The sequence below is a fragment of the Ornithorhynchus anatinus genome, chromosome X1, assembly GCF_004115215.2.
Source record: "Ornithorhynchus anatinus isolate Pmale09 chromosome X1, mOrnAna1.pri.v4, whole genome shotgun sequence".
Classification (NCBI taxonomy): domain Eukaryota; kingdom Metazoa; phylum Chordata; class Mammalia; order Monotremata; family Ornithorhynchidae; genus Ornithorhynchus; species Ornithorhynchus anatinus.
In genome coordinates, this window is record NC_041749.1 from 52716253 (window position 1) to 52741584 (window position 25332).

A 25332-nucleotide genomic window follows, 5' to 3' on the forward strand; every position below is an offset into this window, starting at 1 on the left:
ACTTTTCTAAGTGCTAGGGTAATAATAGTAATAATGGTGGTACTTGTTAAGCACTATGTGCAAAGCACTGTTCTAAGTGCTGGGGGGATACCAGGTGATCAGGTTGTCCCACGTGGGGCTTACAGTCTTAATCCCCATTTTACAGATGAGGTAACTGAGGCCCAGAGAAGTAAGTGACTTGCCCAAAGTCACCCAGCTGACAAGCGGTGGAGCGGGATTAGAACCCATGACCTCAGACTCCCAAGCCCGTGCTCTTGCCACTAGGCCATGCTGCTCCTAATCAGAGAGGAGGCAGTCCCTGTCCTATATGGAGCAATGCGGCCTAGTGGAAAGAGCCTGGACCTGGGGGTCAGAGGACCTGGGTTCTAATCCCAGCTCTGCCACTCTGCTCTGTGACCTAACCTTAATTTCTCTGTGCCTCAGTTTCCTCATCTGTAAAATGGGGATTAATCCTCCTCCCTCCAATTTTGACTGTGATCCCCATGCAGGACAGGGTCTAAGTGCTGGGGGGATACCAGGTGATCAGGTTGTCCCACGTGGGGCTTACAGTCTTAATCCCCATTTTACAGATGAGGTAACTGAGGCCCAGAGAAGTAAGTGACTTGCCCAAAGTCACCCAGCTGACAAGCGGTGGAGCGGGATTAGAACCCATGACCTCAGACTCCCAAGCCCGTGCTCTTGCCACTAGGCCATGCTGCTCCTAATCAGAGAGGACGCAGTCCCTGTCCTATATGGAGCAATGCGGCCTAGTGGAAAGAGCCTGGACCTGGGGGTCAGAGGACCTGGGTTCTAATCCCAGCTCTGCCACTCTGCTCTGTGACCTAACCTTAATTTCTCTGTGCCTCAGTTTCCTCATCTGTAAAATGGGGATTAATCCTCCTCCCTCCAATTTTGACTGTGATCCCCATGCAGGACAGGGACTGTGTCCAACCTGATCATTGTGTATCTACCCCAGCGCTTAGTATATAGTGACAGGTGAGACCACCTCTCAGGGTCATACCTGGAGAGTTTCCAGAACTCTACCAGTCTTGACTATGAGAGAGAGAGTCAAGCAGAGGCCTATCCATTCCATTACTAGCTTGGCCAGTGGCTAGCGAGTGGAAAGCAATCTGCTACAAGTCAAAACCCACCTGCAGCAGCAGCCTGGGAGAGAGTCAAGGGTGAATATTCAAGTTTACTGCACGGAAGGAGGCAGAGGTAAGCCACTTCCATATTTTTACCAAGAAAACTCTATGAATACACTACCAGAATGATTGCAGAAGGTGGGACGTTCTGGGAGAGATGTGTACATGGCATCGCTATGGGTCGAGTCATCTCCAACCTCGACAGCATAAGACAAGACATAGTAAGAGCTTAATGAGTACCATGAAAGGGGATTGAAGGAGAACAGGTATTTAATCCCCATTTTACGGATGAAGAAATTTAGGCACAAAGAGGTTAAGTGACTTGCCCAAGGTCAGCCAGCTGGCTCTGGCAGAACTAGTGCTCTTTCCACTAGGCCACACTGCTTCTCTAACTTCATCCCATCTAGGTCTGACTACAGTCCATATTACAGACCAAATATCATAAATTTCTTCAGTTCTACACTTGATTCTACCAGGAGACCTGATTTTGGGCCTGCTGTATGACTTTGGGCAATTCACTTAACATTTTTGGGCTTCAGTTTCCTCAGCTATGAAAAGGGGATGTGATATCTGCTCACCCTATCTCATAGATTGTTAGCCCCGTGTGGAACAGACTGGGTCAGTCGGTCAGTTAATTGTATTTATTGAGTGCTTACAGCATGGCTCAGTGGAATAAACCCGGGCTTGGGAGTCAGAGGTCATGGGTTCTAATCCCGGCTTCGTCACTTAGCTGTGTGACTTTGGGCAAGTCACTTAACTTCTCTGTGCCTCAGTTACCCCATCTGTAAAATGGGGGTTAAGACTGTGAGCCCCATGTGGGACAACCTGATTACCTTGTATCCCCAGTGCTTGGCACATAGTAAGCGCTTAACAAATGCCATTATTATTATTATTACTGTGTGCAGAGCACTGTATTAAGACTTTGGAAGAGTACAATATAACAATATAACAGATTCTCTGTGCACAACGAGCTTACAGTCTAGAGGGGGAGACAGATATTAATATAAATAAATAAAATTACAGATATGTACATAACTGTTGTGGGGCTGGGAGCAGGGGACGATTAAAGGGATCAAGTCAAGGTAGCACAGAAAGGAAAGGGAGAAAAGGAAATATTTTGTCAGGGAAGGCCTCTTGGAGAAGATGTACCTTCAGTAAGGCTTTGAAGAAGGGGAGGGTAATTGTCTGTCAGATATGAAGAGTGAGAGCATTCCAGGCCAGAGCCAGGACGTGGGTGAGACGTCGGCAGCAAGATAGACGGGACCGAAGTATGGTACCTACCTAATTAGAATATTGTGGAGATTCGATAACCACGAATCTGAATAGGAGTCAGAAAGACCTGGGTTCTAATCCCAGCTCCCCCACTTTTCTGTTGTATGACCTAGGGCAAGTCACTTCACTTCTCGAAGTCTGAGTTACCTCATCTGTAAAATACAGATTAAGACTGTGAGCCTTATATGGGACAGGGACTGTGTCCTTGTATCTACCCCAGTGCTTAGTACAGTGCCTGGCTGATAGTAAGCGCTTAACAAATGCCATTAAAAAAAGGAAGAATACCCAATGTCTGAAAGTCACTTGGGTTTTCCTAAGACTAGGACAACTTGGAGTAAATTGGTATTACGCTGTCCCCACAGATTTATTCCCTGTAACTGAATTGAAAAAGCTTATCTTTGGAAATCCAAAGGGCATCCCAAGCTTGGAAAAGTGGCTGTTTTTGAAAATCATCACTATCACCCTCAGCTTCTGTTTCTTCTTGCTTTTTTCTGTCAAGGGAAACATACAGAATGGGGCCACTTAAAATTGGTCTCTTTTAAAGCTTTGGGGCATTTACTGGAGACTGGTGATGAATGGGCCTCTCCTTTAAAATGCCAATTTTCTGAAGGATTCTGCCTCTCTTAATCTCACTTACCACCTTGCTTCCAGGAAAATATTCAGATGGATCTTACTTTATTTGGCTCAAATCTAAGAGAGGAGTTTGGAATGTGCATTCTCTGGCCTCCTCGCAGCTCTACCTGTCCATTGCTGTTTATGCTGTTCCTTTCTTCCATCTTCTAATTTGAAAGCCTTTGGGCTTTATCATTGTTATTTTTTATTAATATTAGGGTAATTACTATTATTATATTTATTAAGCACTTATCATTTAGCAAATCAAATATTTAACTTATCAAGAACAGTTCTAGGAGCTGGGGTGGATATGAGTTAATCAGGTTGGGTACGTTCCCAGTGCCACATGTGGCTCACAGTCTAAATAGGCAGGAGATCATGTGCTGAATCCCCATTTTACAGATGAGGAAAGTGATGAGGCAGAGAGAAATGAAGTGACTTGCCCAAGATCACCCAGCAGACAAGTGCCCAAACGGGGGTAAGAACCCAGGTTCTGTGACTCCCAGGCTCTGGGCTCTTTCCACGAGGCCATGCTGCTTTACCTTGTTAATAGAATCCACTCTGAGGAGTCCATTTCTATGTCTTTGCAAGTTTCTGCTCTCTAGCTCTCCCCAGAAACTGTGGCTGAAGCAGGTACTTTATTCTAACTTTAGACCTTTCTTTTCAGCTTCCGGGGCCTTTTCATTTAAACCAAAGATTTCTTTTCTTGACACTTTTTCATCTGATTTCTGTCTGACCTGTGAGGAAATACACTCATTTTCACATAAACTGGTGCTTCCTCTAGCATAATGTAAAATTTAGGATTGTATTTAATCTATGATGATTTTGATTAAGGATGATGTTCGATCTATGACTATTGATCATAGCCTAGATGATAGGGCATGGCACTGGAAGTTAGTAAACCTGGGTTCTAATCCCAGCCTTATCAGTAGCCTGATGTGACCTTAGATAGATATTCAACCTCTCAGTGCCTCAGTTTCCCATAATAAAATGGGGATCCATTCTCCTTGCATCTTAGATGGGGAGCCCCATGTGAGAAAGGGACCAAGTCCCATGTACTTTAATGTATCTTACATGGTGCCACTGTCCATATTAAGGGCTTAAGAAATAGGAACAAATAATAATGATCTATACCTCCAACTGTATCATGCCCCACAGGTAGTAAAAAACTATTTGAAATTATTGGCCCACAAGTAAAACATGCTCACAGATATTCGAGTGACATTAGTTCTGATATACTAATATAAGATCATAAGCAATGTCTTTACTGGGACAGGATAAAGGTCCATCCAGCCCAGCATTCTATCTCCAGCAATGGCAACAGGATGCATGTACAGAAGACAATTAGCTGTGAGTTGACACAGCCAGGAAATGATCTCACTTCCAAAGAAATGATCATCAGAATAATCTCTGTAGTGGATTTCATTAACTCATTCAGTCAATCATACTTACTGAGTGCTTACTGTGTGTAGGGCACTGTACTAAGCACTTGGGGGAGAACAATACAACCATAAACATGAGGAAATCACCTTTGCAGTCAGAGGCCTGATAATGGTAAAGTACCTGGATCTAATGGTCTGTCTGTGGCAATCCTTAAGCAAGGAGGGTATTTTTTCATGGTACTTGGTAAGCACTTACTATGTGCCAGGCACTGTACTAAGTGCTGGGGTAGATACATGCTAATCAGGTTGGACACAGTCCCCGCCCCACATGGGCTCACAGTCTTAAACCCCATTTAAAGATGAGGAAATGGAGGGCACAGAGAAGTGAAGTGACTTGCCCAAGATCACACAGCAGACAGGTGGTGGAGGCGGAATCAGAACCCAGGTCCTTCTGACTCAGGCCCATGCTCTATCCACTAGGCCATGCTGCACTGCTTTATCTCTGCCCAAGCTTTACTTTAGCATATGGAACACAGAAGAGGCCTTGAGTATGGCAGATGAGAGCAGACTAGGCTAAATATTGGGGCATCCACTTCAGGAAAAACCCTACCCAGAGACCAATTTGGCCAGCTATCAAAGAATATCATTAACTCTGCTTTCTTGCAATCCCAAAATTCCTTAGAACACTGCTTGACAATTTATAGGACATTAGATAGGGAAAAAGGGCAGGGAGAGGACCAAGCCTTCTAGATATAGATTGTAGATGTCTTTTGTTTTTGAAGATGATGCTACTGACTATTAGATGTGCAAATAAGTGTGATCAAAAAGACCAAAGTGAGACTTACACTCCCTTCAGATTGTTTGTATGTAAGGCAATTAAGTTGTTTGGTATAGGCCCCATTTCTATTTTCAAATCTGTTGGCATTTGCATCTTCCTAACGCTTCTGGTTGAGGAAAGCAACCCCAGTCCTCATTGTTTCATGCTGGTTTGTTCTGTTTCTCAATAGTCCAGGACTGTAGCATATTGTTTGATACCATATTTCACTATACGTTCATATCATGTATACTGCTCTCCTGGCTTTCATGCGTTTCTTTCAGTTCAACCTACAGCAGCTGTCTAGATATCCTGCTGTCATCCATTCTCATCATGTGCCCTACCCTGTGGGATTGTGTTGCCATGAGCACTGCTACAATGTTGGTGAGCAGATTGCATTCTTGGGACCAAAATGTTGGTCTCCTATCCCCACCATCTGATGCTGAATATGGTTTGTAAATGGCACTAGTGAAACTACTCAAGAAGCTGGATGTGTCCAGGTCTCACAGCCAGAGAGAAGGTTGGGCACCACGACAATCTCATAGATCTTCAACTTGGTGTGGAGCTTGATGCCCTCTGGTTGCCACACTCTGTTTTGCAGCCTATAAGAAGTCACACATACCTTTTAAATTGTTTCATTCCTTTTTATAAAGAGGAGAAGCAGTGTGTCTTAATGTAAAGCGCACGGTCCTGGGAGTCAGAGGACATGGGTTCTCAACCTGGCCCCGCTACTTGTCTCCTATGTGACCTTGAACAAGTCACTTCACTTCTCTGGGCCTCAGTTCCCTCATCTACAATATGGGGATACAATACCTGCTTTCTCCCCCATCCTTAGAGTGTGACCCCCATGTGGGACTTGATGATCTTGTATGTCCCCCAGTGCTTAGTACTTAAATACTACAATTATTATTGTCATTATTATTATTTACCCATGCATCATTGCTCTGTGTACTGCCTAAGTAGCAGAATTTGGTAACTACTTTAAATTGTATGTATCTGATGAAAACCTTGTGTTGTTTGTTGGGTCTACCGGGCCTAGGCTGGTACAGAGCTTCGGTTTTCTAAAGAGCTATTGTCACACCGCAGCACTGTGCAGAATCAGCAAAGCAATGCACGATCATTTGCATGCTTTCTTGGGTATGTGCCTCTAGAGCACAATCATCTGCATAAAGCAGTTCCTGAAGACTTTTGAGGATGCTCATAGTCTGTTCAGCTGAAACCACTTCCCAGTGGTTCAGAAACATATTCTGATTCCAGCTTCCACATCTCTCATTACAACCCTCAAGCATGGCAGGATAGAATCTTTTGAACAAAACTACACCTATCACATATCTCTGGGGCAGGGGGAAAGGGGAGAGGGAAGGTAGGGAATAAAGGGAGATGGTGGGAGTTGGGAAGAAATGGGGAGGCCAGAGGAGAAGACAAGGAGGAAAGGGGAGGGAAATGGTGGGGGCTAAGGGAGAGATATGAGGGGGAGAGATGGAAATAAAGTGGAGAGACCAGAAGATTGTGGAGGAGACAAAGGAATGGAAGGAGACAGTGGGAGATATGAGGGAGCACAGAAATTCTGTGAATACTTCACAGGACTCAGCTAGAAATGTCTAGGTCAGGGTTTAATTGAAGAGAAAAAATGGTTGCATTAATTATGACTGGAACAGTGCAGTTCAACACATGGATCAAACACTTGACTTTAGTGTCCTTGACAGGCCAAATCAAATTGGTCTTTCCATTAAGCCTGTTAACTCAAAATGATGTCCTTAAAACAACTGCAGGAAAAGAACACTACCATTTGAGCTGATTTTAGGAATTCAAATTACTATTAATCATAGCCAGGTTTGCTGTTTCTTCTATAGTTGTGGATATTCATTGTTTTTCACCATTTTAACCAACACAGTTTAGGACTCTCCAGGGGGTAATTTAGAAAGGAAAGTAAACCTGTGGAATATGTTAACAAGTAAACAGATAATCTGCTTGTTGTACACCACAGTTCACCTCCTGTCAGCTGGCAGAATGGCTGTTTAAATTAAGAGCAGCTTTGTCCCATGAAAATAAACATCACTTTCCATTTTCATTCCTGTTTATCATGATCATATTGTTCAGCTACAGTCGCATTATGCATCACGCTGGCTGCAACAAAATAGCTAACATAAGAAAATACTCTCTCTGACAAAAAAATAGAGATTCTCCCCAAAAATCACAGATCCCAGAACATAACAGCTCAATTATTATATAACTGACAAAAATGGACACTTTCCTTATTCACACCTTTAGTCACAAATCAATCACATCTGTTGCTGAGTACCTTTGCACACTGCAAATTTATTTAAGTGTGCTCCCACTGGCAACAATTGAAGTGTAAGGTACAGAGGTTAACTTGCATTCTCGCACCAAAATTGATCTGGCATAGGTTTCTGAGGTAGTCTCATTAGCATGCCTATTAAAAAGATTCCTAAATGATTCAACTGTCACACTTGGCAGAAGCTAACAGCTCCCTCTCTAAAGTAACCTCCAATTGAGACAAGCAGTGGGACTTACATAAGGTAGAAGCAATGGCCCAAACATATGGAGGGAAGACAAGAACAAGGAAAATAAGAGGAAGAGAGGAAGGGATGGGGAGAGAGAGAGGGAGACACAGAGAGAGAGAGAATCATGAGAGAATTATAGACATATGAACCCAGACACATACACATATTCTATCTTTCTCCCTCTCCCCCCCGCCCCCCTCTCACACACACACACACACATCCAGAACAGTCATCCTTGTTTTGAAGCAGAGCAGAAGTGACAGGACAAAGGAAGAAGAGAACACCAGTTAAGCGCAGCCCTCAATCAACCATTCAATCAATGGTATTTATTGAATGCTCACTGTGTGTGGAAAACTATACTAAGTGCTTATGAGACTACAATACAACAGAGTTGGTAGACATGTTCCTTATCCACTACTACCGATATCCCATTTCCTGTCTCTACTGGCATCTATGAGTTCTGTATTGGGCAGCTGTAGCTGCCTATCATTGATGTTTCTCTTCTTAACTTCTCTTGCCCTGCTCTGTGCCATGGTGGGCTTTGTCACTGTCAGCATCGTGAGAAATATTTTTATGAATTTCAACACTTTTTGAGATGATGGGACCTGAAAGCAAAGTTTGTGATAGCCCCCAAATGTCAGATAACTGGGTAAGTTGCCTATCCTGCAAAATTGGATTTATTTTTTTTCATCCCCTCTGGGACAAGCCTGGGAAAAGTATCCCAACACACTGATGGCTTCATCCAAACTAAACTTGCACTCAGAAGTCAGTGACTGTTGACTTCTACTCTTGAGATGCAAAAAAACTATAGAAAATTACATAATACCAAGAAAATAACTGCCACGCCATACAACATCAAAACACGAATGAAAATGAGAACAATCATTCCCCAGAGAGAAAGAAGAACAGAAGATAGAGTCAACATTGCAGCACTAGCAAAACTAGTCTTTCTGATAAAAAGACAGCATACAAAGTCAGGTGCCTGATACAGTTTCTTCTGCAGACAGTCTTCCTCTTCAGAGACGGCTGTCTGGTATTGGATTTATAATCAGTCTGAAGCTAGTCTCAGCCCTCCCAAATCAATCTGGAGGAATAAGTTGCTGATGACTGACCCCATCCCCCCTTTTAAAACAAAAGGACTTCGCCACCATAATTAGCCCCACCGTGAAAATGACCACTTCTACAAAGATTTTGCAAAACTCATCTTAGGGGCACTAGATCTTAGGGGCACTCATCTTAGGGGCACCAACTGAGCTGATTGTCCACTTTAGATTTCAATGGTCAAATTAAAAGTCATATCATACATGGAAAAAAAAAAACCCTCATCAGGCCACATGAGTTTGGTCAACGAACAGAAGTGGACTACTCTTACTCACCAAACGTGCCAAACATCAGCTGGTGGTCACCATTACAATCTCTGCCTACCAAGCAAAGGAAGGCCTTCTGGAGGTAACCTTGATCTAAATATCAGCAATTGGTTGATTATATCAGAGTGTAGCAGAGAGACCTGAAGGCGTCTGCATTACCGCTGTATTGTGTGAAGCCATGTGCTGGACTAATAATTGTGGTATTTGTTAAGCTCTTACATTAATGTCTATCTCCTCCTTTAGACTGGAAGCTCACTGTGACAGGGAATGTGTCCATTTATTAGTATATTGTACTCTTCCAAGCACTTAGTTCAGGGGTTTATACACAGTAAGTGCTCAATAAATATGACTGAATTGAATGTGCCAAGCACTGCACTAAGCACTGGGGTAGATACAAGATAACCAGGTCTTACATGAGGACCATCTTCTAGTATGTTCCAACTCTATGCTGAAAATGCAGTCCTTGTATTGAAAAGTGACCTCCAAACCTCCAAGACAACTCAATGTTTCACTCCTGAGGAACAATGTTACTTATGAGGAGCTCTGCAGAAACATTTCTGTCAGCTTTATTAGATCAAGGAATCCAGTTCACGAGTTCCAACATAAACCGTGAAAGGGAGCTTCTCCATACCAAACAGCCATTAAAGCACTGGGAATGGCTAACGATGCCACTAAGACTGGTATAATGAGAATAATTTGGAGATTAAAGGCTACATAGGGCAAAACAAACAATGCATGGAGAACATCTTGCAGCTTCTCATGATGTTGCCAAAAGAGAGCTGTGCCATGACATGTAAATCAAGTTAAGGCCTTGCTCAACAAATGGTAGGCGGCCAAGACTGAAGAGATCCAAGGTATGGCAGCCTGCCAAACTAAGTACCTCTATTTGTCACTTAAGAATTCATGTGGACAAGAATATGGACATTATCACAACCCTACTGAAGGGTAGCAGTGCTCCACCCTAATCCCAGACAAAGAAGGAGAACTGCAGAGATGATAACACTTTCTCATTCCGATGAAATAACTCCCAACCCCAAGGGGGCCCATCACCCTCATGGGACAGGCACAGAAATGGGCGAAGGAAGCTATTGGCTTTGCCTACATAGTTGTTTGGGCAGGCTGCCAGACAGAGCTAGGAGCCAGACAGAGATTGGGGATGAAGCCCAAGATGTCGGTGTCACCTTTGGCACCCTGATGGCAGGACACACAGCAGCTACTGCTGTTAGTCCTGACCCCCACTGGGGAGGTCTATTTGAGGAACCTGGCACTGCCAGAAATTCACCACCTACCCCGCCCCCCACACCTCCAGCCTCACCTCCACTCTACCCAGGCAGGCTCTCCAGAAGAGAGGCTCTGGAGCCGAAGGGTACTGACTTAAACTCCTCAGGGCTGCATACCACTTCCTGGTCAGCGGCAGCTCCGACTCCATTGTTGTTTGAGCAGCAGCAGCGGCTGTGGCTGGCCTCTTATCGCTGGGAAGGGGTGTGTAGGTCGTGGCCCCATGGGAAACAGCATGGCATAGTGGATGTAGCATGGGCCTGGGAGCCAGGAGGACCTGGGCTCTAATCCTGGCTCTGCCACTTGTCTTCTGTGTGACCTTGGGCAAGTCACTTCACTTCTCTGGGGCTCATCTGTAAAATGGGGATGGAGACTGAGCGCCCCATGTGGGACAGACACTGTGTCCAACCCTATTTGCTTGCGTCCATCCGAGCACTTAGTCCAGTGCCTGTCACACAGTAAGCACTTAACAAATACAATTGTTATTATTATTATTATTATTGTTATTATTTAGTCTGGTGCCTCAGTGGCTCTTGAGTCCGACCCCTAACTTGTCTCCAGAGGATATCCCTGCCCGGAGAGGCAGGGGAAGGCTTGTCCTCATAATAATAATAATAATAATGATAATGTTGGTATTTGTTAAGCGCTTACTATGTGCAGAGCACTGTTCTAAGCGCTGGGGTAGACACAGGGAATCAGGTCGTCCCACGTGGGGCTCACAGTCTTAATCCCCATTTTACAGATGAGGTAACTGAGGCACAGAGAAGTTAAGTGACTTGCCCACAGTCACACAGACAAGTGGCAGTACTGGGATTCAAACTCATGACTTCTGACTTCAAAGCCCATGCTCTTTCCACTGAGCCATGCTGCTTCTCTGGGACTGCTCATGGGACTCCAGATCCAGGGGTGGAGGCAAGAGAAATTAATCAGTGGTGGCATCAGAAGCCTGCACAACAGGAAGAGTAGTATGTTTATTCATTCACTAAATAGTGTTTATCGAGCACCTCCACTGTGCAGAGTGCTGCACTAGGTGCTTGAAAGTACACTAGAAGTAAAAGACTTGGCTCCTGTTCTTTTCCTTCCCCCCATCTTTTCCTCTTCTTCACCTTCCTTTCCTCCTTCTCCTCTTTCTTCTTCTTCTTTTCCTCCAACTCTTCACTCTCCTCATCCTCCCTCTATTCATCTTCACCTCCTACCCCTTCCTCCCCTCTCTTACCACCCCCTTCAATCTCTCCTTTCCTTCCTTTTCCTCCCTCTCGCTCCTTCTTTGACCTGACCTCAATTCCCCAAGTTCACCTCAGTATTCAAAATGAAAAGTGGCCTTCTAGAGAGTACAACTAATAGAGATTTTATCAACATATGAAAGTGATGTTCTCTTTCAACCAACAATAAAGTCACCACTGCAGTCAGAACCCTGGAAACTGGTAAAGCACTTGGAGTCGTTGGCATTTCTGTGAGATCTACAAGCCTGCTTAGGCATTTATACAAGCTTTTCCTCAATATATAGGACACTAGGGTGATGGCACCAAACACATCCATCTTCGAGAAGAAAGGTTGTAGATGACAGTGTGTGTGAGAACTATCCTGACATGCCACTGATCTTCATTGCAGGGAATCCTAAACATAGCCTTTCTGGGACAGCTACTGAAGAATATTGTTAACCATGCCCTCCTGGAATTGCACTATGACTTTGGATCACAGCATAATCAGCAGACGTGATCAGGAGCTGAGAAACAGAAGAAGTTCAGTGAAGAATACCAAGGTCTCGTCACTATTTTCATGGATCCTACAAAAATATTTAATGCCATTCATTAGTAGTTCTGGGCTCTAACAGCTACAGTATACTACAATCATCCAGGCTAACATCCCGCCGAAAAGGCATGAAAAATCGAAAATCCTTTATGAGGCAAAGTCAATGGTTTTTGGGTTCGAGTACATAGCAGTATCAAAGGCTCGACAGTACACCTGAGCTGAAAAACTTCCAAACTTTGTCACAAAGGTCAGAAACTTCTCACCTCAGGGGGTTTGCCTTAGAACAAGGGAAATGTATGCCTGGGGAGTGAGACTACCCCAAGGACAAATTAGATCAAGGTGAGAATTCTGGTCATTACTGATTAATTCAACTATCTGAGCAGGGTGGAGGTAGGGCCAGGTTTGTCCCTTGGATTAACAAAGGGCAGGGGGTTGAACTAAACACCCACTTGCTGCTCTGGTGAAAGGAGATGTTGACTTTCACTCCTGTTGTGACAAACCACAGCTATCCCCATCCTCAGTACTCTTATGAAATCCTACCTCCTCTAGGTAACTCCTTCTCTCTTGTCTCCTCAGCCCCTCTTCCCAGGCATGACTACTCCACTGCTCGGTGTTTGCAGCAGGAAAGAAAGGCCACCTCTCCTGTGCTTGGAATTAGAGGCATGGGAAGGGTCTTGGTCCCCTTCTAATATGCTCAGACGGTACACTCAGGGAGCAGACACTAGCACTGCCACTGAGGAAGTCATATGTGAGATCACATGCTTTAACATCATGTGTTAGGGCTACAGGCTTTTGTAAGTGGGTGGGTTGAGTGGGGCATGCAACAAAAATAAAAATGATGGTGGGGGGCTGCAGCTGCTAGCAGTGAGCATGAGGTAAGCTGGAACATGGGCTGGAGGCAGAGCTGGGTGCTGAAGCTTGGAATAACTAGCTCCTCTAGACTCTAAGCTTTAGACTGTAACTCCGTTGTGGGCTGGGAATGTGTCTGCTTGCTGTTATATTGTACTCACCCAAAAGCTTAATAAGGTGCTCTGCACACAGTAAGCACTCAATAAATATGACTGAATGAATGAACGATTGAAATGGAGCAGCAGGAGCAAGGGAAGACTTTAAGCAACCATCCCTGCACTTACCAAGTCCCGCCTGGTCTCCGAGGGAGCTGACAGAGTTAGTAGACAAGTTCCCTGCCTACAGGCAGTTTACAGTTCGTTATGGGTAGGGAATGTGTCCAATCATTCTATTGTATTGTACTCTCCCAAGTGCTTAGTACAGTGCTCTGCATGTAATAAATGCTCAATAAATAAAATTGATTGATTGATTTCAGTCTAGAAGAGGAGCTCACAGTTGTTATTACATGGCAAGAGAAGAATCCCAGTTAAGAAAGTTCTTAATAAATTCAGTCTCCTTGCATTAAAGCAATGTTTGAGGCAGTATAACTTTGCTGGGTGGATAGATGAGGAGAATGGGCCACAGCAGGATATTGAACAATTTCTGTATGTTGAGATGAAATGGGACAACTGAAAGCAAGGGAATTCTTTATGGGTTCAGTTAAGTGCAGCCCCAATTCTGATTGTTAGGAGACAATTGTCAAAGGCCAAGCTGCAAGAGGATCATGAACAGAAACACCAGCTGGGAAAACAGAAAACGTGTCAGGGAACAGGAGACATGCTTTGTGTGTTCATAGTGTGGTCTGGGCTAGCAGTCCCACTTTGACCTTTTCAGTCATGCTCACAGTCACTCAATAAATTCCACCCCAGTAGAATCATCTTTTGGATATCAAGGTCAGTTTCGTGTGCTCTGTGGGTGTGTGCATATTTGTGATGGATAAATTGGACGATTGCAATATTCAAATCACAAACCCAGGTCCGATTTCTCTACTGTCTTTTATGCATAAATTTCCCCTCGCTATTCAATCATCCAGTTACAACTACTGCCTTCTTCATCACAGCTTTTCCTCTCCTTGCTGTCTTTAATTTTTTTCCATATCTTTTATGATGATCTACTGCACCAAGGTTGATTTAAAATCTTGACTCCCATCTGTGAGAGACTTTAAAAAGCATCAAATCAAGCACTGCAGGAAATTCTCCCTGACTTCACTCTTCCCATTTAGCCTGTGATGCATCACAAAGAGCTTTTAGGTTTCAGTAATCGGGAGCTCAATCTGCCATTACATTGACTTGTGAAGCAGCGCTCCTCTGTGAGCTTGTTTGATATTTGACTGTCTATTGAGTCATTTGCTTGGCATCCTGTCATTACTTTTTGTGATGGGCAAGTGTTCTGGGAAATGGAAAGTCTGTCCAGGGTAAGGGAAAATTTTCAATGGGCTATCTTCATGTCACTCATTGTCAGCAGGAAACATGCCTACCAATTTTGTTATAGTGCATTCTCCCAAGCGCTTAGTACACTGTTCTGCCCAGAGTAAGCACTCAATGAATACCACTGAATGATTGATTGATATCTTTCCAGAAGCTACTTACCTGTTCAGATTCTGTTCAAACTATAGTATGCCTCTTTCAGCTGCCTAGCTGCAGTTCTGTAACACAAGAGCCTTGGTTCTAATGAATATATTTCATCTTGTCTCCAATTATGATGGAGTGTGTCATGCCATCCCCCACCCCCAGAAAAAGCTACAGCCCTCAAATACTAGATCTATTTCTACCCCTCAATTGCTCCTTTACTGCTGAAAGTCCTTTCTCTGGCCTGTAACTCACTTCCCTCTTTATTTAGGACAAACCACAATTTTCCCCACCTTTGAAATCTTGTGAAAAATCTCATCTTCTCCAAGAGACCTTTCTTGACAAAGCCCTGATTTTCCCTAATCCTCTCCCTCCTGCATCGCCTACGCATTGGATCTATACCCTTTATAGTTTATATACATGCATATCGGTACCCTTGAGATTCACCCCACCCTCAGTCCCACAGCACTTATTTACATATCTGTCATTTATTTTAATGTATGCCTCCCCTTCCAGATGGTAAGCTCCTTGTGGGCAGGGAACTTGCCTACCAACTCTGTTGTACTGTACTCTCACAAGTGTGAAGTAGAGTGCTCTGCACAAACTGAGTGCTCAACAAATATCATACCATTCATTGACTGATTAATCTTAGTGAGTGCCCCTTCTGATTCTCAGGGAAAATGCTTTATTTTCCCATTAAAGCTGCCATGCTAATTAGCATGTGTCTATAAGCCCTAAACCTGAAAGACTTTTGTTATAAAAGAAATCAGGCTGAGGACAAGGTATGAATATTAATAAAAATGGAAAACTGGTGTAATTTTTCTGTATTTTTAAGCTGCTGATTATCCTCCCAAAAGATGCATCATTAATGTATATCTGATAAGCATGGAAAGAGCTAGAGGAATTTGGCAGACTGGTAAACATTTTGGTGGATAGATAGGATCAGAATCTCGAAGGGCAGGTAAAATGTTTTAAAGACACAGTGAAGCACAGTCTCACACAATGAAACACAGCAGTGGACCACCAAGAGACCACTGCAGTAGATGGATCAGTAAGAAGGGCAGATATCTGGAGAGTAACAAAGACTTTGTGAAGATTGAAACATAAGGAGGCAGCGTTCTGATCTGGTTATACAGTATCTTCACCAGTACTTGGCATATAGTCAGTGTTTAACAAATACCACAACTGCATATTATATACTGTTAAAGAGTTGTAAACAGAGACAAGTCTGACATAGGACCAGCCCATTAGCCCAAGGAAGATCTATCCTTATCAATCAATGATGTTTACTGAGCACTTATTCTGTGCAGAGCACTGTACTAAGCTCTTGGGAGAGTACAATATTTATTCATATTAATGTCTGTCTCCCCCTCTAGAATGGAAGCTCACTGTGGGCAGGGAATGTGTCTGTTTATTGTTGTATTGTACTTTCCCAAACCCCTAGTACAGGGTTTTGCACACAATAAGCACTCAATAAATACAATTGAATGAATGAATGAATGAATTAATTAATGAACAGAGTTGGTAGACTCATTCCCTGCCCACAAGGAGTTTATATTCCAACAGGGGTGACGGAAATATTGAATGGGCACCTATACACAAGTACTGAGGATAGCCATAAATAAATACCTACATACATAAATACATAAGTACTAGAAGCAACGGACAGGTTGATAATCTTGAAACTGATCATTTGTCTAGGGAAGGCTTATTGGAAGAGGTGGGATTATTGGGCTTCAAAAGTTAAGCGGGATGAGGTCTGGTAGATTTGGGATGGGAAGAAGATTGAGACCGGAAGAACAGCATAAGTAAGGGATCAGAAGTGTGAGAGTTGAGAGGTTCCAAGGTGAGGTTGGGAGGAGGGAAGAGTGGGTGGGAACTGGGGAGTAGTGGGTGAAGTGAGCCCCTATGTAAAATGGAGAGAGCTGCTGGAGAACACAGAAGCCAACTGCGAGGAGCTTTTACTATGGGATGAAATTTATTTATATTAGACCATAAGCTCACTGCAGGAGGGAATGTGTCTTTTTGTTGTATTGTACTCGCCCAAGCACTTAGTACAGTGTTCTGCACACAATAAGTGCTCAATAAATATGAATGAATAATAATAATAATTGTGGTATTTGTTAAGCGTTTACTACATGTCAGGCACTGTACTAAGTACTGGGGTGGATACAAGCAAATTAAGTTGGACACAATCCCTGTCCCACATGGGGCTCACAGACTCAATTCCCATTTTTACAGATTAGGCAGAGAAGTGAAGTAATTTGTCCAAGGTCACACAGCAGACAAGCGGTGGAGCTAGGATTAGAAACCATGACCTTCTGACTCCCAAAGCCCGTGCTCTAGCCACTAGGCCATGCTGCTGCTTCTCATGTCTACTCATTCTATTTTACCCTGTCAAGCACATAATACCAAGCCCTTCCACAGCAGGGGCTCACAGATGTGGAGGGAGAGGAACAACCATTGGAGGATTCTGAGGAGAGAAAAGGGGGTGATTTGTGTTAAGTGACATGTCAGGAAGATTATCCAAGTAGTATGTTTGGAGTATGGACTGAAATGGAGAGAAGTTGTAGGTAGGAAGACAGAGACCGATACAGTAATCAATCTTTATGTGATGAAACTGAACGGTCTTACTGTTTTTTTTCACTTAGCCAGTGAGGTTGGAGGGTGAGGTCCAAGGTGCACACAATAAATACGATTGAATGAATTGAATGAATGAATGAAAGGTCTGGCTTTGGCCTCTCACCTGGTACAAGTTTGATGAGAAGATAGTAATGGACAGACTACAATACAAACCTCATATTGTACTGCATACAGATACTTAGATTATGCTTAACATTTGTATTCCATGAGCAGCTGACAGCATAATTAGCAATAAGGAGGAGAGGGAAAATTGCTGCTGAAGGATTTCTATTTACCTGGCCCACAATTCACATTTTGGAAGCAGAGTCATGGTCAGAAACTCTACTGGATTAATGATACCAACTTGCTCTTAGGCCATCTCCCTGGGCTATTGCATAAGATATTTTCTATTCCAAAGGCTCTCATTATTATAGAAATGAAATACAGATTCTGAACCTAATTCTGCAAAGAGACAAACTCCCCTGAAATCTCTTTCTCTTACATGTACTATCAATCGTCTCACACAGAATAGATTTGGGAGTCTGACCTAGGAAACTGGAAGCCTAAGTTCAGCTGAAGCAATAGATTTATAGTGATAATGGTTTGTGCAGTGTTAATCACAAGCTCTCTCATCCTTGTAAGTCACGTTTCCACTGGGGCACAGAGTGCAGCAAACTAAAAGATGGGCAGAGGTGCAGCATGCTGAGAAGTGCATGCAAACGTTTTTATTGTACTTTTCCATATCCTTAGCACTGATGTATGTATGATGCACAACACTATTGATGGTCATTAGAAAATACAACCCAGAACAATAGACCATCACTTTGATGAGCTTTGAGAAGCAGCATGGCCTAGAAGAAAGAGCATGGGCCTGGGAGTCAGAAGAATTTGATGCTATTCCCTGTCCTGCCACATAATAATAATAATGATTATAGTGGTATTTGTTAAGCCCTTACTATCTGCCAAGCATTGTACTAATTCCTGAAGTAGATATAAGACATTTAAGTCCCACATGAGGATCACAGTCTTATGAGGAGGAAGAACAGGTACTGTGTCCCCATTTTACAGATGAGGGAACTGAGGCACAAAGAAGTTTAGTGATTTGCCCAAGGTCATACAGCAGGTAAGTGGCGGAGCTGGAATTGTCTCCTGTGTGACCTTGAACAACTCACTTAACTTGTCTGTGCCTTAGTTATCATATCTGTAAAATGGGGATTAAGACTGTAAACCCTAAGTGAGACAGGGACTGGGTCCAACCTAATTATCTGGTACCTACCCCGCTTCTTAGGACAGTGCCTGGCCCAGAGAAAGTGCTTAATACCACACACACACACACACAAAAGGATCAAAAGTCCTCATGTGAATTCGCCTTGAAAGTGTACCAAGTTGTTTTACAATAATGGCAGAGGCCAATGAGGGGCAATGGCTTTCTTTTAAGGTACTAATAATAATTATGGTGTCTGTTAAGTGCTTCCTTTGTGCCAAGCACTGTTCTAAGCACTGGGGTAGATGCAAGTTAGTCAGGTTGGAGACAGTCCCTTTCCCACATAGGGCTCATACTCTTAATCTCCATTTTACAGATGAGGTAATTGAGGACCAGAGAAGTGAAATGATTTGCCCAAGATCACACGGTGGAGATGTGATGGAACCAGGAATAGAACCCATGACCAACTGACTCCAAGATACCAGCATCATTTTAAAGCCCACTATGGAGCTCCACTTGCATTAATGGAAACAAGGAATCTATTTCTTGGCTTTGCCCAAGCGGTGCTTATAATAGCCCCTCTCTGATTTTCCCTCTGAAAATCTCAAAGCTGCAGTCTTCCTTAAATAAAGCAACTAGAATGCTTGTGGTGGGTTTGAAATATAAATCCAGTGTAAGCATAACTTTTAACATGTCATTTGGTCAAGGTGGTGAACCCAGAAAATAGTTTGAATCATAATGTATCAAATATTAGCTCTTTGTTTTCTGTCTCTAACAGTGGTAGCAAAGAATGCATATAGAAACATTGTGCTGGCTAATCACTTAGTTCAGGATACACCTTCCAACATCTTTAACTCTTCCCTTTAATAATTACATTACTGACCTCTCGTCCGTGACTTTATTCAAACTCTTCTTGGATGTATTGATATGTTCTAGCCATGGTAACAAATTCCATAGGCTTGCCACATGATATGAAAAGAAGTATTTCCTATAGCCTTTTTTTAAAAACCTACCACCCTCTAGCTTTACTGGGCATCTCCTAGTCCTGGAGAGGTGAGATTTGGTAAAATAAAAATTCTGTATTCACCCTGCCCACACCATTTTCACTCTGTAAACTTCGCCTGAATCCTCTTTTCAGCTTTCATCTTTCCAGGTTGAAGAGTCTTAATCTTTCCAACCTAATCATCTATAGAAGCTGCCCCATTCCCCTATTTAATCTCTACACCTTCTCTCCAACAGCTGTATTTCAGAATTTGAAATCATAAATCTCTTTAAAAACATCCATGCCTAAATGTAAAATAGATTAATTTAATAATGCCATAAATGTTCAAAAATATAGGGGAAGGACAAAATGTTTAAAAATGAACATCTAAAAATGATTGAACAACAAATTCCAATCATCACCATCTGCATAACTCTCAAACCTCAAATGTCAAAATAAAAAAAAATAAATCACTGGACCAGATGCATGCTCCTCCTCTGGAAGAGGGGGCTTATGAAAGCAATGTAGCTTTCTCTCCTGGATATCTCTCTCCTAACCTTGGCTTCACTCACTCCCTCCTCTTCTGGTTCACCTCCTATGTCTCTGCCTGCTTTTTCTCAGTGTCTTTCATGGGCTCCTCCTCTGCCTCCCACCTCTAATTGTGAGAGTACCTCAAGTCTCAGTTCTGGGTCCCCATCTGTTCTCCATCTACACACACTCCCTTGGAGAACTCATTTGCTCCCATGGCTTCAACTACCACCTCTATGCAGATGTTTCCAAATTCTACATCTTCAGCCCTGATCTCACTCTTTCTCTGCAGTCTCACATTGCTTCCTGCCTCCAGGACATCTCTACTTAGATGTCTTACAGACACTTCAAATTTAGCATGTCCATAATGGAATTCCTCATATTCCCACTCAAACCTTATCCTTCCCATGACTTTCCCATGAATGTAAATGGCACTACCATTCTTCCTGTCTCACAAGCCCGTAACCCTGGCATTATCCTTAACTCGTCTCTCACATTCAATCCACAGATTCAATTTGTCACTAAATCCTGTCAGTTCAACCTTCACAACATTGCTATAATCCACCCTCTTCTCCAATCCTAATTCAAGGATTATCCTATCCTGCCTTGATTACTGTATCAGCCTCCTTGCTGACCTCTCTGCCTCCTGCCTCCCCCATTCCAGTCCATACTTCACTCTGCTGCCCTGATCATTTTTCTATAAAACTATTTAGTCCATCTTTCCCGACTCTTCAAGAACCTCCAGTGATTGCCCACCTACCTCCATGTCAAACAGAAACTTCTTGCCATCAGCTTTAAAGCACTTAATCACTTTGCCCCCTCCTACCTTACCTTGCTGCTTTCCTACTGCAACCCAGCCCACACACTTCACTCCTTTATTGCCATCCTACTCCCTCCACTTCAATCTCATCTAACTCACCACCAGTCTTTCCCATATCCTGACTCTGTCCTGAAACACCCTCGCTCTTCATATCCTTAGTGCTTAGTACAGTGTATGAATACTCTACAGACAATCACTCTAACCATCAGTCAGTAGTATTTATTGAGCACTTACTATGTGCAGAGCACTGTTCTAAACACTCTCCCCACATTCAAAGCCTTATTGAAGGCACATCTCTTCCAAGAGGCCTTCCCTAAGCCCTTATTTCCTCTTTTCCCACTCCCACTCCCACTCCCACTCCTGTCTGCATTGCTTTGCATTTGCACTTGGATTTGCACTTTTTATTCATCCCTCCCTTAGCCCCACAGCACTTATGAAGATACCCAAAATTTATTCATTTATATTAATGTCTATCTCCCCCTCTAGACTGTAAGCTCCTTGTGACCAGGGACCACGTCTACCAACTTAGTCACAGTGTACTCTTCCAAGTGCTTAGCATAGTTCTCCGCACACAGTAAGCACTCAATAAATGCAATTGATTGATCAATTGATTCTTGGCTGCAGTCAATAACTCAATGGTATTGATTGAGTGCTTATTTTGTGCAGAGCACTGTGCTAAGGGCTTGGGAGAATAGGATGAGGCAATGAGAGCTTTGACAGGGAAGGCTTCCAGAAGGAGGAATGATTTTAGTTGGGTTTTAGAGATGGAGAGAGTACTGGCCTTTCAGAAGGTAGTCCCAGGAAGGAGAGAGAGAGAGAGAGAGAGAGAGGGTGAGCAAAGGGTCGTTGGCATGTGAGGTGAGAGTGAGGGACAGTGATATTCAAGGACTGAAGTGTGAGGCCTGGATTGCAGTGAAAAAGGAGCAGGATAAGTAATGGGGAGAGAGCTGACTGAGTAGCTTGAATCCGATGGTGAGGAGTTTCTCTTTGACATAGTGATGGAATGGCATCCATTGGAGGTACTTGATGAGTGGAGAGGTGGAGTGATGAGTGGAGAGGTGTACACAGAACAATTTTTTAAGAAAAGTAATATGGGCAGCAGAATGAAATATGGACTAGAGAGGGGAGAGGCTGGATGCAAGGAGGTCAGTGAGGAGGCCGATGCAGTAGTTGAGATGGGATATGACAAATGCTTGAACAAGTGTGGTAGCAGTTTGGATGGAGAGGAAGGAGTGTATTGTGGCAATAGAATCAAAAGGATTCAGTGGCTGACAATATGCGGGTTGAAGGAAAGAAGGAAAGAAATGAAGTCAAGTGCCAAGACTGGGGGCTTATGAAACAGGGAGGGTGGTGGTGCAGTCTACAGGGATGGCAAAGTTGGGGAAGGAGAAAATTTTGGAGGGAAGATGAGGAGTTCAGTTTTGCCCACGTTGAGTTTGAGGTTACTATGGGGCAACCAAGTAAAGATGTCCTAAAACCAGGAGGAAATGAGACATGAGCGAGAGGGAAAGGTTAGGCTAGAGATGTAGATTTGGGAATCATCATCATAGAGTTGGTAGCTCAATCTGTGCGAGTGGACGTGTTCCCCAAGGGAATGGGTGCAAATCGAGAGTAGAAGGGGATCCCAAACTGAACCCTAAGGGACCCCTAAAGGCAGGAGTTTCACTTATTCATTTAATCATATCTATACAGAGTTTGCTGTGGGCAGAGCACTGTACTAAGCTCTTGGGAGAATACAATACAACAATAAGCAGACACATCCCCTACCCACAATGAGCTTGCAGTCTATAGGGAGAGACAGACATTAATATAAAGACAGCTGAGAAATCAAGGTGAATTACAATGGGGTATAGTCTATTGGATTTGTCAAGAGGTCATTGAGGACTTTGGAGGGCCCAATTTCAGTGGAGTGGAGGGGGCAGAAGCCAGATTGCAGGGGTCAAGAAGAGAGTCGGAGGAGAGGAATTGGAAGTTGTGGGAGTAAACTACTCTTTCAAGGACTTCGGATAGTAATGGTAGGATGGAGATGGGGCAATAGAAGGAGCAATGGGGTCAAAGTAGGATTTTTTTAGGATAGGGGAAACGTGGGTGTGTTTTTAAGTGGAGAGGAAGAAGCCATTGGAGAGTGAGTGGTTAAAGATAGCAGTGAGGGAAGGAAGAAGGGTGGGTGCAAGTATTACAAAAAGGTACGAAGGAATGAAATCGGAGGTGTAGGTGGAGGAGGTAGATTTCAAAAGGAGACTGGAGATCATCCCTTGAGAGATGGCTGGGAAGTATGAGTGGATGTGGAAGTTGGAGGAGTCATGGACTGGAAAGGTAAAGGGGAAATTTGGGGGAGTTTATTTAGTGGAGGTGGCTGACCCAATCTGGTACATTCTTTTTGTGCCAACAGTTGGCCTAGGTGACAATTCTACTGTCTTTACATTACATTCTACTTGACTTTACATTAGTATCAATAGGTTGATACTTTAACATCCAATGTTTAATTTTTTATTTCCTAATACTACTAAAAACACTTCCAGATATTTGAAAAACTACCAATTTATCCCCCGACGATCCACTGAGTAATTCTAATAGTTGAGTCAATGTGTTGACACTTTATGTTTAATTTATGGTTTGCTAGTACTGCTAAAAATACTTCCGGATATTTGAAGAACTATGAATTTATCCCCCGATGCTCCACTGAGTAATTATAATTTGTTTTTTATATTTAAAAAAATGCCCAGGTAGAATTAAATTGCAGGGGGAAGCACCAAGAAGAGCTTTCAGACAATAAGGGTTGTGAAACACTAGGTCACCTCATCAAGAAAAGTTGTGGAATCTCTTTTTCTGAAAACTTCAAAGGAAGAAATAGAAGAGGGGAGCATATAGGGAAGGTGCACATAGAGGTCTAGTGTAGTAAAACAATCAGTGGTATTTATTAAGCGGAAGAGTACAATATAATTGAGTATGTAGGCACGCTCCCTCCTGACATGAAGCTTACAGTCTAGAGTAAAGCAATTTGGGCTCTCCCAGAAATATGTGGAAAAGCATTCTGAATCTATTTCAGCAGGTTGATAAATAATTTATTTCACACCCCCCAGGCTATTCATTTGAATAAAGCCATACTCAACAGATCAATCTTTTGGATTGTAAGCCCTGTGTGGAACAGGAACTATGTCTGATCTGATTTACCTGTATCTACCCTAGCACTTGGCACAGTACATGGTATTGAGTGAACATTTAATAAATACCATTACTATTAGCCATACCACAGTAAACTGAACCGCTCACTTAGAATGTCAGCATCTTCTGGAGATGAGAGTCCTTCAGAGCTATGTGCAGGATTTAAGGCCAAATCATGCTCTCCCAAGGACATTCTATCTAGTACCAGCCTTAATGTTAAGTACCCATCTTAATTATCCACTTGTGTAAGCTTATGCCTACAGTTGCCTGTGTCTCCTGGGGAAAGAAGTGCTATTCCAGTTACTGAAATTGCTCTCACCTACGTGAACAAAGGCTCTGAAATTTCAGGGAGCTAGCTGGCAAGTGGATGGGGAAAGAGACAAGTGAGACAGATTATTTCTGAGGGTGGCCAGCTGCCATTAAAATAAGCAGCCTGTTGAGGAGGCCCTGCCCCTGAGGAATAGCCCTTAGAGGGCAAGCTTGGTTTCTGAATCACACCACCCCAGGAAATCTTTGCACCACTTGTAAGCAAAGGTCATGGGAGGCAGCTACATTCATCATCAGCTGGGGAAAAGCAAAGCTCTTGGGTTTTGCATAGATTTGAGAAAGAGAAAGAGAGAGAGAGAGAGAGAGAGCGAGCATGCAGCATGTGATTGTGAAGAATGTGTTTTGGCAAAAATGACAAGATCTACAGTCCCACAGTGCACACCTGTTACTGGATGGGTCATGATCTCCCATCCGTTTTCAGAGAACATGCTATAAATTAATCTTTAATTTCCTCTGCCGCTTCTTTGGTGCAGCTAATTGCTACTGCTACTTACTCCTGCAAGCTTCTCCTTTCCCTTTTGATGTTGTTATATTATATTATTTTCTATGCTTTGTGTCTATTTTATGGTTGGAAATACTTTTAATAGCTTAGTAAATTGAAAAAGGACTTTAGCACCATCTGACTTTACCAGCATTTTACTACCATTCAATTACTGGCATCAGATTCTTCCTTGATAATTAGGTAGTTAGTACTATTGTCAGGAAAACTATTAACTAAATTAATCCTAGGTTTCCTAGCTAATAGTACTTTAGGCTCCAAATGGAGAAATCCTAAAGTTGTAGGGCTGTCAGAAGGTATCACCATGATTTGCGGACTATAAATATCTTTTCAGAATATATGGTTTATTGTGGTGATAACATGTATTTGTAGCTTACATAAATCTGGGCATTCCTGCTGACAGAGGAAAAATGGTAGTGTGTGATGGTTTTCTTTGGTTGCTAGGAAATAGAGTTAGCTCTCAGATCTTTACATGCTTCAGTGAACTCTCATGATGGATGATAGATTCGGTCCACGTGTGGAGACCAGCCTGTCAGCAGTCTCAGAAGAAAGGTAAAGGGGAATCGACTCAAAATCCAGATTAATTTAAGCAAATACAGATGA

General features: G+C 43.0%; 1 non-coding gene across 1 annotated transcript; it reads left to right on the top strand.

The window, feature by feature from the left end:
* The first annotated feature begins 982 nt into the window (after positions 1-982).
* LOC114806843 lies at positions 983-1120 on the top strand. The gene has a single exon (XR_003754901.1). It is a non-coding gene; the product is annotated as a small nucleolar RNA SNORA7 (small nucleolar RNA).
* Positions 1121-25332: the final 24212 nt, after the last annotated feature.